General features: G+C 43.9%; 1 protein-coding gene across 5 annotated transcripts in view; it reads right to left on the reverse strand.

The window, feature by feature from the left end:
• The window catches only part of ANK1 (ankyrin 1), an 826,509-nt gene that overhangs the window by 318,933 nt on the left and 493,979 nt on the right, over positions 1–13,597 (reverse strand). The window lies entirely within an intron of this gene.

Genomic DNA, 13,597 nt, shown 5'->3' on the forward strand with positions numbered 1-13,597 from the left:
TTCCAAAGTTATAGGTCTACAATGTAAAAAGTAAATAATGGAAGAAGGAAAATTCTCAGTAGTTAGATACAAAGGAAACGTTTACTGTAAAAGTTGTGCAGTGCAGCACAGCACCCAAAGTTGCAGCCGCCTTTGTTTGTATCACTTTTGGTCACTTTGCACAGGCGCAAAGTGTTGCTAAATCTGGCACATAGTGTGGAATCCTTTCCCACACAATTTTTGGAGCATAAAAAAACCTCACAGCATGCCCCAAATGATGCATCTTTAACCAGGGAGTAACTATAAAGGAAATTATACCACAGGACCACCACACCATATGTATCAGACAATAAAATGAAACTATCCCAGGGCTTGGCTACACATGGGTTTCAACACAATATCAATAACACAGTTCAGATACATGTCCGTGTTGCAGTGTAAGAATCTGTGTATAAGGTCGGTGTCTGTAATATTTGTGTACATGGTTCTGTGTGTGACACCTAAAACTGCATTTATTAACATTTCCTCTGTATTTCTGAGGCTAGGAGCAAGTTTAGGTACTTTTGTCTGATACCATGAGAGCACCTGTAACAACTATGTATGTATGGTGTTGACAGTGAATGTGTGTGCCGACTGTTAAGTGAGTGCCTTACTGAGTAATGGTGCCCTATGTATGAGACTGCAGCGCATGTGTGTATGTGATGTGTGATATCACATTTCCTATCAGATAAAGCAAACTGTTTGTATGGATATATATATATATATGTATATATATATATATATGTATATATATATATATATATATATATATATATATATATTCACTAAAAAAAAACAAAGGTTTCACACACGTTATAGTTCGGAATTAGCATTTAAAAAACCTTGCAAATTCACTGAAAAAACCATAGGTTTCACACATGTTATAGTTAGCTGGACATTTCACTCGTACAAAACCATTGAAATTCCCCCGTTATAGTTAGTTCGGCTAACTATAACTCTCGCGCCCGCAATCCACTGCTGATGACGTCACATATTACATCACTCATGACATGGTCAGTGACATCACTCATGACATCACTGATGACATCTCAACTAACTATAACGGAGGAATTTCTATGGTTTTGTATGAGTGAAATGGCCAGCTAACTATAACACCCCTGAAGCCTATGGTTTTTTCTGTGAATTTCTAAGGTTTTTTAAATACTAATTTCTAACTATAACGTCTCTGAAACCTAAGGCTTTTTCAGTGAATTTCAAAGCTTTTTTAAATGCTAATTTCTAACTATAACGTCTCTGAAACCTATGTTTTTTTTCAGTGAATTTCAAAGGTTTTTTAAATGCTAATTTTTAAGTGTGATAGTAGTTATACCTATTTTTTTGTATTGATTTTCTACAGTTTTTTAAGTGTTTATTTATAAATATTTTATTCATTAAATAACATGCTATATTTTTCTGAAAATTGCAACAATTTTTTTAAAAAAAACATTCAAACTGAAATATTGATTAATTTTTTTGTTTTCATTTTTTATTTAATTATAATTATATTGTTTTCTTTATTAAACAAAAAAATGTCCAATATTTTTTCGGAGACGCGCACTCAAAGTGTACACATCATGGTGAGTGCGTGGATTCTAGTCGCCATTTTAGAAAAGTTGTGAAGGATGCGTGTACGGTGTGCGACGGCTGCGTGTTTTTCAGTTACATCATATACATTTAATATTACGTGATGTGCGCGATTGGTATGCGACCAGTCCGCGACTCCTGCTCCCGCGCATTCGCGACACATTCGCATTACGGTATGAGATGCTTGCGCGGTGGCGGGTCCCGCGTGATGTCATGTACATGCTGGGGTGCGCTGGGTGCGCGACTCCCGCAAAAAAAAAAAATGATGTTCCACAATGATATGTATGTGTCTTTAATATACATATTAGGGCAAGAGATTATCTAAGATATTCATAAAAGTAATATATTTGTACTTATAATAAACTTATATTATTTTTAAATATATTTTCGCGAAGTCGGGTGCGTGCATCGTGAGCGCAGAGAACCAGGTCAGCAGAGCTGCTGTAGAGCCAGAGAAACCAGGTCAGCAGAGCCGTTGTAGAGCCAGAGAACCAGGCCAGCAGAGCTACTCTAGAGCCTAAGAAGCAGGTCAGCAGAGCTGCTCTAGAACCAGAGACCCAGGTCAGCAGAGCTGCTTTAGAGCCATAGAACCAGGTCAGCAGAGCTGCTCCAGAGGCAGAGAACCAGGTCAGCAGAACTGCTTGAGAGCCAGAGAACCAGGTCAGCAGAGCTCTTTAGAGGGAGAGAACCAGGTAAGCAGAGCTGATTTAGAGGGAGAGAACCAGGTCAGCAGAGCTGCTTTAGAGCCAGAGAACCAGGTCAGCAGAGCTGCTCTAGAGCCAGAGAACCAGGTCAGCAGAGCTGCTTTAGAGCCAGAGAAGCAGGTTAGCAGAGCTGCTCTAGAGCCTAAGAACTAGGTCAGCAGAGCTGCTCTAGAGCCAGAGAACCAGGTCAGCAGAGCTGCTGTAGAGCCAGAGAAACCAGGTCAGCAGTGCTGCTTTAGAGGGAGAGAACAAGGTCAGCAGAGCTGCTTTAGAGCCAGAGAACCAGGCCAGCAGAGCTGCTTTAGAACCAGAGACCAGATCAGCAAAGCTGCTTTAGAACCAGAGAACCAGGTCAGCAGAGCTGCTCTAGAGCCAGAGAACCAAGTCAGCAGAGCTGCTTTAGAGCCATCGAACCACCAGGTCAGCAGAGCTGCTCTAGAGCCTAAGAACCACGTCAGCAGAGCTGCTCTAGAGCCAGAGAACCAAGTCAGCAGAGCTGCTGTAGAGCCACAGGAACCAGGTCAGTAGAGCTGCTTTAGAGGGAGAGAACCAGGTCAGCAGAGCTGCTCTAGAGGGAGAGAACCAGGCCTGTAGAGCTGCTCTAGAGCCAGAGAACCATGTCAGCAGAACTGCTTTAGAGCCATAGAACCGGGTCAGCAGAGCTGCTTTAGAGCCAGAGAACCAGGTGAGCAGAGCTGCTCTAGAGCCAGAGAACAAGGTGAGCAGAGCTGCTTTAGAGCCAGAGAACCAGGTCAGCAGAGCTGTTGTAGAGCCAGAGAACCAGATCAGCAGAGCTGCTCTGTAGCCTAAGAACTAGGTCAGCAGAGCAGCTCTAGAGCCAGAGAACCAGGTCAGCAGACCTGCTGTAGAGCCAGAGAAACCAGGTCAGCAGAGCTGCTTTAGAGGGAGAGAACCAGCTCAGCAGAGCTGCTTTAGAGTCAGAGAACCAGGTCAGCAGAGCTGCTTTAGAGCCAGAGAACTAGGTCAGCAGAGCTGCTCTAGCTGACCCTGACTGACTGACACTGACTGACACTGATTGACTGACACTGACACTGACACTGACTGACACTGATTGGCTGACACTGACTGACCGACACTGACTGACTGACACTGACTGACTGACACTGACTGACTGACACTGATTTACTGACACTGACTGACACTGATTGACTGACACTGACTGACACTGATTGACTGAGACTGACTGACTGACTGACTGACACTGACTGACTGACACTGACTGACACAGACTGACTACTCTCTAATACTCTACTACTCACTCTCTACTACTCTCAACTACTCTCTCTACTACTCACTCTCTACTACTCACTCTCTACTACTCTCCACTACTCACTCTCTATGACTCTCCACTACTCACTCTCCACTACTCACTCTCTACTACTCTCTACTACTCACTCTCTACTACTACTCTCTCTACTACTCACTCTCTACTACTCTCTACTACTCTCTACCACTCACTCTCTACTACTCCACTACTCACTCTTTACTACTCTCTACTACTCTCTACTACCCACTCCCTACTACTCACTCTCTACTACTGGCTCTCTACTACTCTCTACTACTCACTCTCCACGACTCACTCTCTACTATTTGCTCTCAACCACTCTCTACTACTCACTCTACTACTCATTGTGTTCCTTTTAAATTAAACTTCTCACTCTCTACTACTCACTCGCTACTACTCTCTACTACTCACTCTCTACTACTCACTCTCTACTTACTCACTCTCTACTACTCACGCTACTACTCTCTACCACTCACTCTCTACTACTCTACTACTCACTCTCTACTACTCTCTCTCTACTACTCCCTCTCTACTACTCTCTACTACTCACTCTCTACTACTCGCTCTGTACTGCTCTCTAGTACTCACTCTCCACTACTCACTCTCTACTACTCACTCTCTACTACTCACTCTCTACTACTCTACTACTCACTCTACTACTCTACTACTCTCTCTACTACTCACTCTCTACTACTCTCTACCACTCACTCTCTACGACTCTATTACTCACTCTCTACTACTCTCTACTACTCACACTCTACTACCCACTCTACTACTCACTCTCTACTACTCGCTCGCTACTACTCTCTACTACACACTCTCCACTACTCACTCTCTACCACTCTACTACTCGACTACTCTCTACTACTCTCTCTACTACCCACTCTCTACTACTCTCTACTACACACTCTCTACTACTTGCTCTCTACTACTCGCTCTCTACTACTCTCTACTACTCACGCTCTACTACTCCCTACAACTCACTCTACTACTCACTCTCTACTACTCTCATCTACTCACTGTCTACTACTCCACTACTCTCAACTACTCACTCTCTACTACTCTCTACTACTCACTCTCTACTACTCCCTACTACTCACTCTACTACTCACTCTTTACTACTCCCTACTACTCACTCTACTACTCACTCTCTGCTACTCATCTTCTCACTCTCTACTACTTCCTACTACTCACTCTACTACTCACACTCTACTACTCTCAACTACTCACTCTCTACGACTCTCTACTACTCACTCTCCACTACTCACTCTCCACTACTCACTCTCCACTACTCTCTACTACTCACTCTCTACTACTACTCTCTACTTCTCTCTACCACTCACTCGCTACTACTCTACTACTCACTCTTTACTACTCTCTCTCTACTACTCTCTACTACTGACTCCCTACTACTCTCTACTACTCACTCTCCACGACTCACTCTCTATTTGCTCTCAACTACTCTCTACTACTCACTCTACTACTCATTGTGTTCCTTTTAAATTAAACTTCTCTACTACTCACTCGCTACTACTCTCTACTACTCACTCTCTACTACTCTCTACTACACACTCTCTACTTACTCACTCTCTACTACTCTCTACTACTCACGCTACTACTCTCTACCACTCACTCTCTACTACTCTACTACTCACTCTCTACTACTCTCTCTACTACTCCCTCTCTACTACTCTCTACTACTCTCTCTACTACTCACTCTCTACTACTCACTCTCTACTGCTCTCTAGTACTCACTCTCCACTACTCACTCTCTACTACTCTCTACTACTCACTCTCTACCACTCAATCTACTACTCTACTACTCACTCTACTACTCTACTACTCACTCGCTACTACTCTCTACCACTCACTCTCTACGACTCTACTACTTACTCTCTACTACTCTCTACTACTCACTCTCTACTACTCACTCTACAACTCACTCTCTACTACTCACTCTCTACAACTCTCTCTCTACTACTCTCTACTAATCACTCTCCAACCCACTCTCTACTACACACTTTCTACTACTTGCTCTCTACTACTCGCTCTCTACTACTCCACTACTCTCTACTACTCACTCTCTACTACTCCACTACTCGTAACTACTCACTCTCTACTAATCTCTACTACTCACTCTCTACTACTCCCTACTACTCACTCTACGACACTCTCTACTACTCCCTACTACTCACTCTACTACTCACTCTCTACAACTCTGAACTAGTCACTCTTTACTACTCTCTTCTACTCACTCTCTACTACTCCACTACTCTCTACTACTCACTCTCTACTACTCTCTACTACTCTACTACTCCCTACTACTCTCTCTCTACTACTCTCTCTCTACTACTCACTCCCCACTACTCGCTCTCTACTACTCGCTCTCAACTACTCACTCTCTACTATTCTACTACTCTCTCTACTACTCTCTACTACTCACTCTCTACTACTCTCTACTACTCACTCTCTACTACTTGCTCTCTACTACTTGCTCTCTACTACTCACTCTCTACTACTCCCTACTACTCACTCTCTACTACGTTCTACTACTCACTCTCTACTACTCCACTACTCTCTACTACTCACTCTACTACTCACTCTCTACTACTCTCTACTACTCACTCTCTACTACTCCCTACTACTCTCTCTCTACTACTCACTCTCTACTACACATTCTCTCCTACTCTCTACTACTCACTCTCTACTACTCTCTACTACTCTCTCTCTACTACTCACTCTCCACTACTCACTCTCCACTACTCTCTACTACTCACTCTCTACTACTACTCTCTCTACTATCTACTTCTCTCTACCACTCACTCTCTACTACTCTACTACTCACTCTTTACTACTCTCTCTACTACTCTCTACTACTGACTCCCTACTACTCTCTACTACTCACTCTCCACGACCCACTCTCTATTTGCTCTCAACTACTCTCTACTACTCACTCTACTACTCATTGTGTTCCTTTTAAATTAAACTTCTCACTCTCTACTACTCACTCGCTACTACTCTCTACTACTCACTCGCTACTACTCTCTACTACTCACTCTCTACTACTCTCTACTACTCACTCTCTACTTATTCACTCTCTACTACTCTCTACTACTCACGCTACTATTCTCTACCACTCACTCTCTACTACTCTACTACTCACTTTCTACTACTCTCGCTCTACTACTCCCTCTCTACTACTCCCTCTACTACTCTCTCTCTCTACTACTCACTCTCTACTACTCACTCTCTACTGCTCTCTAGTACTCACTCTCCACTACTCACTTTCTACTACTCTCTACTACTCACTCTCTACTACTCACTCTACTACTCTACTACTCACTCTACTACTCTACTACTCTCTCTACTACTCACTCTGCTACTCTCTACCACTCACTCTCTACGACTCTACTACTCACTCTCTACTACTCTCTACTACTCACTCTCTACTACTCACTCTACAACTCTCTACTACTCACTCTCTACTACTCGCTCTCTACTACTCTCTACTACTCATTCTCCACTACTCTCTCTACTACCCACTCTCTACTACTCTCTACTACACACTCCTACTACTTGCTCTCTACTACTCGCTCTCTACTACTCCACTACTCTCTACTACTCACTCTCTACTACTCCACTACTCGTAACTACTCACTCTCTACTAATCTCTACTACTCACTCTACTACTCACTCTCTACTATTCCCTACTACTCACTCTACTACACTCTCTACTACTCCCTACTACTCACTCTACTACTCACTCTCTACTACTCTCAACTACTCACTCTCTACTACTCTCTACTACTCACTCTCTACTACTCCACTACTCTCTACTACTCACTCTCTACTACTCCACTACTCTCTGCTACTCACTCTCTACTACTCTACTACTCCCTAATACTCTCTCTCTACTACTCACTCTCTACTACTCACTCCCCACTACTCGCTCTCTACTACTCGCTCTCACCTACAAACTCTCTACTATTCTACTACTCTCTCTACTACTCTCTACTACTCACTCTCTACTACTCTCTACTACTCACTCTCTACTACACACTCTCTACTACTTGCTCACTACTACTCACTCTCTACTATTCCCTACTACTCAATCTCTACTACTTTCTACTACTCACTCTACTACTCACTCTCTACTACTCACTCTCTACTACTCTACTACTCCCTACTACTCTCTCTGTACTACTCACTCTCTACTACACACTCTCTCCTACGCTCTACTACTCACTCTCTACTACTCTCTACTACTCACTCTCTACTACTCACTCTCTTCTACCCATTCTCTACTACTCTCTACTACTCACTCTACTACTCACTCTCGGCTACTATCTCTACTATCTACTACTCACTCTCTACTCTCTATTACTCATCCTCTACTCTCTACCGCTCTACCTCTCTCTACCTCTCTCTACTACTCTCTACCTCTCTACCTCGCTACCTCTCCACCTCTACCTCTACACCTCTACCTCTCTCTACCCACACACATATGCACATATATATATGCATATGCATTTATGTATGTGGATATATATCTACATAATCTGCATATCTATATAAATACAAATATAAATGCATGCATACATATACATATTTGCATACATATGCATGTTATGTACATGAAAGTTTGAATAACACTAATAAAAGCAAAGCTAAAAAGCCACCTAATTACAAACAGAATTGCTTTAACTTAAACGAGGGCGAGACCTATTGCATTTTCAATGCTTGTTTACTTTGGTTCCATCAAGAAGGCATTCAGATGTGTCACACATTTGCCATAAATTCTGAATGTTAGCACTCTAGTTGCTCATTATATCACTGTAGTAAAGCTACTGCTCACCAGGGAAGTCTGCTGCTGGTATTCAAAGTGCATGTTTCAGTCTGCATGTCAGAATTGTTTGATGAAATAGAAGAGGATTTGAGAAGTCAAAATGTGCCCTAATTTTTCTTTCTGCAGCACTAATCATAATTTCTATGGCAAAATGAACCCCCTCATTTTGTTCCTTTGCAAATTAAAGTTTTTAAGAGTTACCACTTTATTCCAATCAAGATGGCTTCAGGTGTGCAATACGTTTGTCATAAGTAGGACTGTTGGCGCTCTAGTTGTTCTTTAGAACATTCTGGGACGCTGCAGTAGAACACAAAGGAATCAACTGACTGTCTCTGCCTTGTTGGATGTACATGTTTTACTGAGAATGTCAGACTTCATTCTCACATGACTGAGAAAGATAATGTGAATTTACAGAAAATATGCTCTCAGTTTAGCTTATAGATCACCTTCCAAACCTCTGTGGGAAAAGCATGAGAAAATAGTTTTCTCTCAAACACCATTCATGATATCCCAGCAGAAGGCTTTTTCACATGGTAAAATCACCTTAGAACACACCACAATTCCTAAAATGAGTATGGTACCATCAACAAATGATTTATAATGTAACTAAAGTCTTAAAACCTTCTATTAACTGCAATTCTTTTTAATGAGGTGCTATCATGTATATTGGTCCCAAGATGGCTGCCAACACTTCTTGGATGAAGTGCTGACAGGCAATGTTATGTTATGTTATGTTATGTTATGTTATGGGTTTCTTATAGAGCGCACAACTCACCCTGGGGCATCTAGGCGCTAACTGGGAGAAGCAGGGCTGAGGGGAAGGAAGATACTAGCTCCGAATGAGAAAGTTAAAACAGGAACGTTTTTAAATGCTTCCTAAAGGTAGTCAGTGACGGGATTTTACGAACCGCTATAGGAAGCTTGTTCCAATAGCTCGGGGCTAGATATGAAAAAGCTCTGCCTCCAGTTCGCGTGAGACAAATTCTGGGGACTTGAAGGAGGTCTAAAGCGCTGGATCTGAGTTTCCTGTCAGGAGAATATTTGACTGATTTCTTTCGAAGGTAGAGAGGACCTCTTCCCCTCAAGGCATTATAGGTCAGGCAGCAGATCTTAAAAAAGGATCTGTTTCTTATATTTAGCCAGTGCAGCTCCCTCAACAGGGTTGTTGAAGCTGAGCCTGCAGGATGGTTCAAAACAAGCCGTGCTGCCGTGTTCTGAATAACCTGAAGTTTTGCCAGATGGATTTGACCCACTTCAGCCAGCAAGGCATTCCCATAGTCTAAACGGCTCACAACCATCGCCTGGACTAGGGTTCTGCGCTGAGACATGGGCAGGAGCTGGTTGTTGCTGCTACCTGATCTTTCATGGACAGAGCCTGATCTAATTGAACCCCGAGATTCTTTACAGACTGTTTAGGAATGGGGGGGGTGACCCAGTTGACTAGGCCACCAGTCGTCCGACCAGCTGTTTTTGGCTTTGCCTAACAGCATAACCTCCGTTTTTCCTGGATTGAGCTGGAGGCAATTGCTTGACATCCAGTCAAAGATGGTAAGCATTCCAGAGGCAAAACGGAGTTTGTCGAGTACTGGGTTAGGTCCGATGGTAAACATAAGCTGGGTGTCATCCGCATATGATATAATTTAAAAACCCAGATGCTCGACTATTTGAGCCAAAGGAGCCATATATAGATTGAAAAGAGTGGGGCTCAGGCAAGAGCCTTGCGGAACTCCCCTATCCAACAGCATTTTACATGAGACATACGGTCCCAACATAACAGTTTGGGCTCTTCCCAATAAGTACTGTTCTAGCCATTTCAAGGCTGACCCTTTTATGCCACAGTCCTGGAGTCTCTCCAACAGCTTCGAGTGTGAAATAGTATCGAATGCTGTGGAGAGATCAAAGAGGATCAGAATAGCCGAGCCTCCTCTATCGACAGTTAATCTAAGTGAGTCTGTTACGGCCAACACAGCAGTTTCTGTGCTGAAGCCTGGACGGAAACCAGACTGTGAAGGATCTAAAAGGTGGTTTTCCTCTAGATACAAACTTAACAGTCGGTTGATGAAGCTTTCCAGGATTTTACCTAGCAGTGGTAGCAGGGAGATGGGACGATAGTTAACCAAGACCAGAGGGTCTGCCGATACTTTTTTCAATATGGGACCCACAACCGCCTCTTTCCAGGCGGCCGGAATGGTGCCCGAGATGATGGAGTTATTGAATATGTCTCGGATTACGGGGGCACAACTCGGGGCCAGTGCTCCCATGGTTTTGGGTGGACAAACATCCAATGGTGATCCAGATTTGGCCCCCGAGAGAGCTTTAACAACCTCCTCAACTGTAACTAGTTTAAAACAGTTTAGGGAACATACTTCCATGTTATTTTGATTCTGGAGTTATTGGGAAAAGGCCGCGGGGGCGTTGGTAGGGGAAACAGCGGCACTCATCCTCCTGGACCTCTCCACAGCGTTCGACACTGTCTGCCACCGCACCCTAGTCCAACGCCTCAGCAACACCGGCATCCAAGAGAAGGCACTAGAGTGGATCATCTCGTTCCTCGCCGGAAGAACACAGAGAGTCCGCCTCCCCCCGTTTCGATCCGAGGCCACCGAAGTCATCTGCGGCGTCCCGCAAGGATCATCACTCAGCCCCACCCTCTTCAACGTCTACATGAGACCTCTTGCTGCCATCGCACGCCAACACAACCTCAACATCATCTCCTACGCCGACGACACCCAGCTGATCCTCTCCCTCACCAGAGACCCCGACACCGCCAGAACCAGCCTACACGAAGGGATGAAAGACGTCGCCGAGTGGATGAAGAACAGCCGCCTGAAACTGAACTCAGACAAGACTGAAGTCCTCATCCTGGGACCATCACCCTCCGCCTGGGACGACTCCTGGTGGCCCCCAGCCCTGGGCACCGCCCCCAAGCCAACAGACCACGCACGCAACCTGGGCTTCATCCTGGACTCCTCCCTCTCGATGACCAGACAAGTCAACGCCGTCTTCTCATCATGCTTTCACACCCTTCGCCTGCTTCGCAAGATCTTCCGATGGATCCCGTCCGAAACCAGGAAGACGGTCACCCAGGCCCTCGTCACCAGCCGACTGGACTACGGAAACACCCTCTACGCCGGAACCACAGCCAAGCTACAGAAAAGACTCCAACGCATCCAGAACGCCTCCACCCGACTCATCCTGGACATCCCCCGACGCAGCCACATCTCCGGCCATCTGAGGGATCTGCACTGGCTCCCCGTCAACAAGAGGATCACGTTCAGGCTCCTCACCCACGCACACAAGTCTCTCCACGATTTGGGCCCCAAGTACCTCAACGACCGACTGGCCTTCTACACGCCCACCCGCCAGCTACGGTCTACTATCCACGCCCTCGCCGCCGTACCACGCATCCGAAGAACCACCGCCGGAGGCAGATCCTTCTCCTACCTGGCGGCCAAGACATGGAACTCCCTCCCCATCCACCGTCGGCTGACCCAGGACCACCTCGCCTTCAGGAGACAACTCAAGACCTGGCTGTTCGAGCAGTAGCGGACCCCTTCCCCAAGCGCCTTGAGACCCTTCCGGGTGAGTAGCGCGCTATACAAGTGTTATGATTGATTGATTGATTGAAGGAAAATTGGCATAAATATTTAATATCTTTTCCTGAAAATAGAAAGCCAGAGAGTCACATAGCTCCTGGGATTCCTGGGGCGTCTGTCTACAGGCTTTAGGGGAGACAAAATCAAAGACAATACTAAATAGTGTTTTCTGGGAGTTACTCGCGTTGTCAATTTGGCTGATAATGTATTGCTGTCTAGCTGCTTTTAAATTCAGGTGGTATTTAGACAATGCCTTCTTATACAGTGCTTTGTTTTCCTCTGACTTGTTGGTGCGCCATCTCCTTTCCAAACGCCGACAGGTAGCCCTTTCTAACTTCAATTCACCTGAGAACCAGGGGGTCGAAACTCTCCGAGTAGCAGAATTCATTAATTTATTAGGAATAACTGCGTCGAAAACTACTTCCAACCCAGTATTAAAAGTCTCCAATTTTTTGCTGATATTTATAGTATGGTCTGAATCAGATCTCACGATGAGATGTGTGGTTAGGCTCCGCCCAGATATATCTATGATTTTACTTTTGATTTTCTCAGCAACTACTGAACGGATTTACACCATTTAACCAAAAGGCACGAATGTGAACCAAGGGCTACCTCTTTGCCAAATTTTGTGTAATTCCGTTCAGCAGTTCGGGCTGCAGCTGCGATTAACGGTTCCTATGGAAAACTGCATGGGACAAACACGTTTTGGGACCCCCCTTTTTTCTCAGCCCCCGATTGACGAATCACCCCGAGACTTTAAGGATAGGAGCAGACCGGAGCGCCCCACCAGTTTTGAAAATTTCGCGAAGATTCGTCAACCGGCGCCAAAGTTATTCTAAATAGAATGTTGCGGATTTCCTATGGATAATAGGTCCTAACTATAACTACCTACTGGCGACCGCCAGTAGGTAATATATATATATATATATATATAAAAACATAGGTTTCAGGTGCATTATAGTTAGTTGGACATTTCTTTCGTACAAAACACACATTTACTGGATGATGTCATGAGTGATGTCATCAGTGATGTCATTTGAGATGTCATGAGTGATGTCATGAGTGATGTCACTGACCATGTCATGAGTGATGTAATATGTGACGTCATCAGCAGTGCATTGCGGGCGCGCGAGTTATAGTTAGCTGAACTAACTATAACGGGGGAATTCCAATAGTTTTGTACGAGAGAAATGTCCAACTAACTATAACGCACCTGAAACCTATGGTTTTTTCAGTGAATTTCTAAGGTTTTTTAAATGCTAATTCCTAACTATAACGTGCCTGAAACCTATGTTTTTTTCAGTGAATTTCAAAGGTTTTGTAAATGACAATTTTTAAATGTATTAATTGTTATATTGATTGTTTTGATACCGATTTCCTACATTTTTTTAAACAATTTATTTTTAGATATTTTTTTTTTTAAATTACATTATAATTACATTATACATTACATTACAAAATATACTTTCTCAGAATGAATTACTTTAGTTTAAATACTTTGCAAATAGGCAATAGACTTTTTAGTACAGTAGTTACAGTTGTT

Source organism: Triturus cristatus, chromosome 11 (genome assembly GCF_964204655.1).
Source record: "Triturus cristatus chromosome 11, aTriCri1.1, whole genome shotgun sequence".
NCBI classification, from domain to species: domain Eukaryota; kingdom Metazoa; phylum Chordata; class Amphibia; order Caudata; family Salamandridae; genus Triturus; species Triturus cristatus.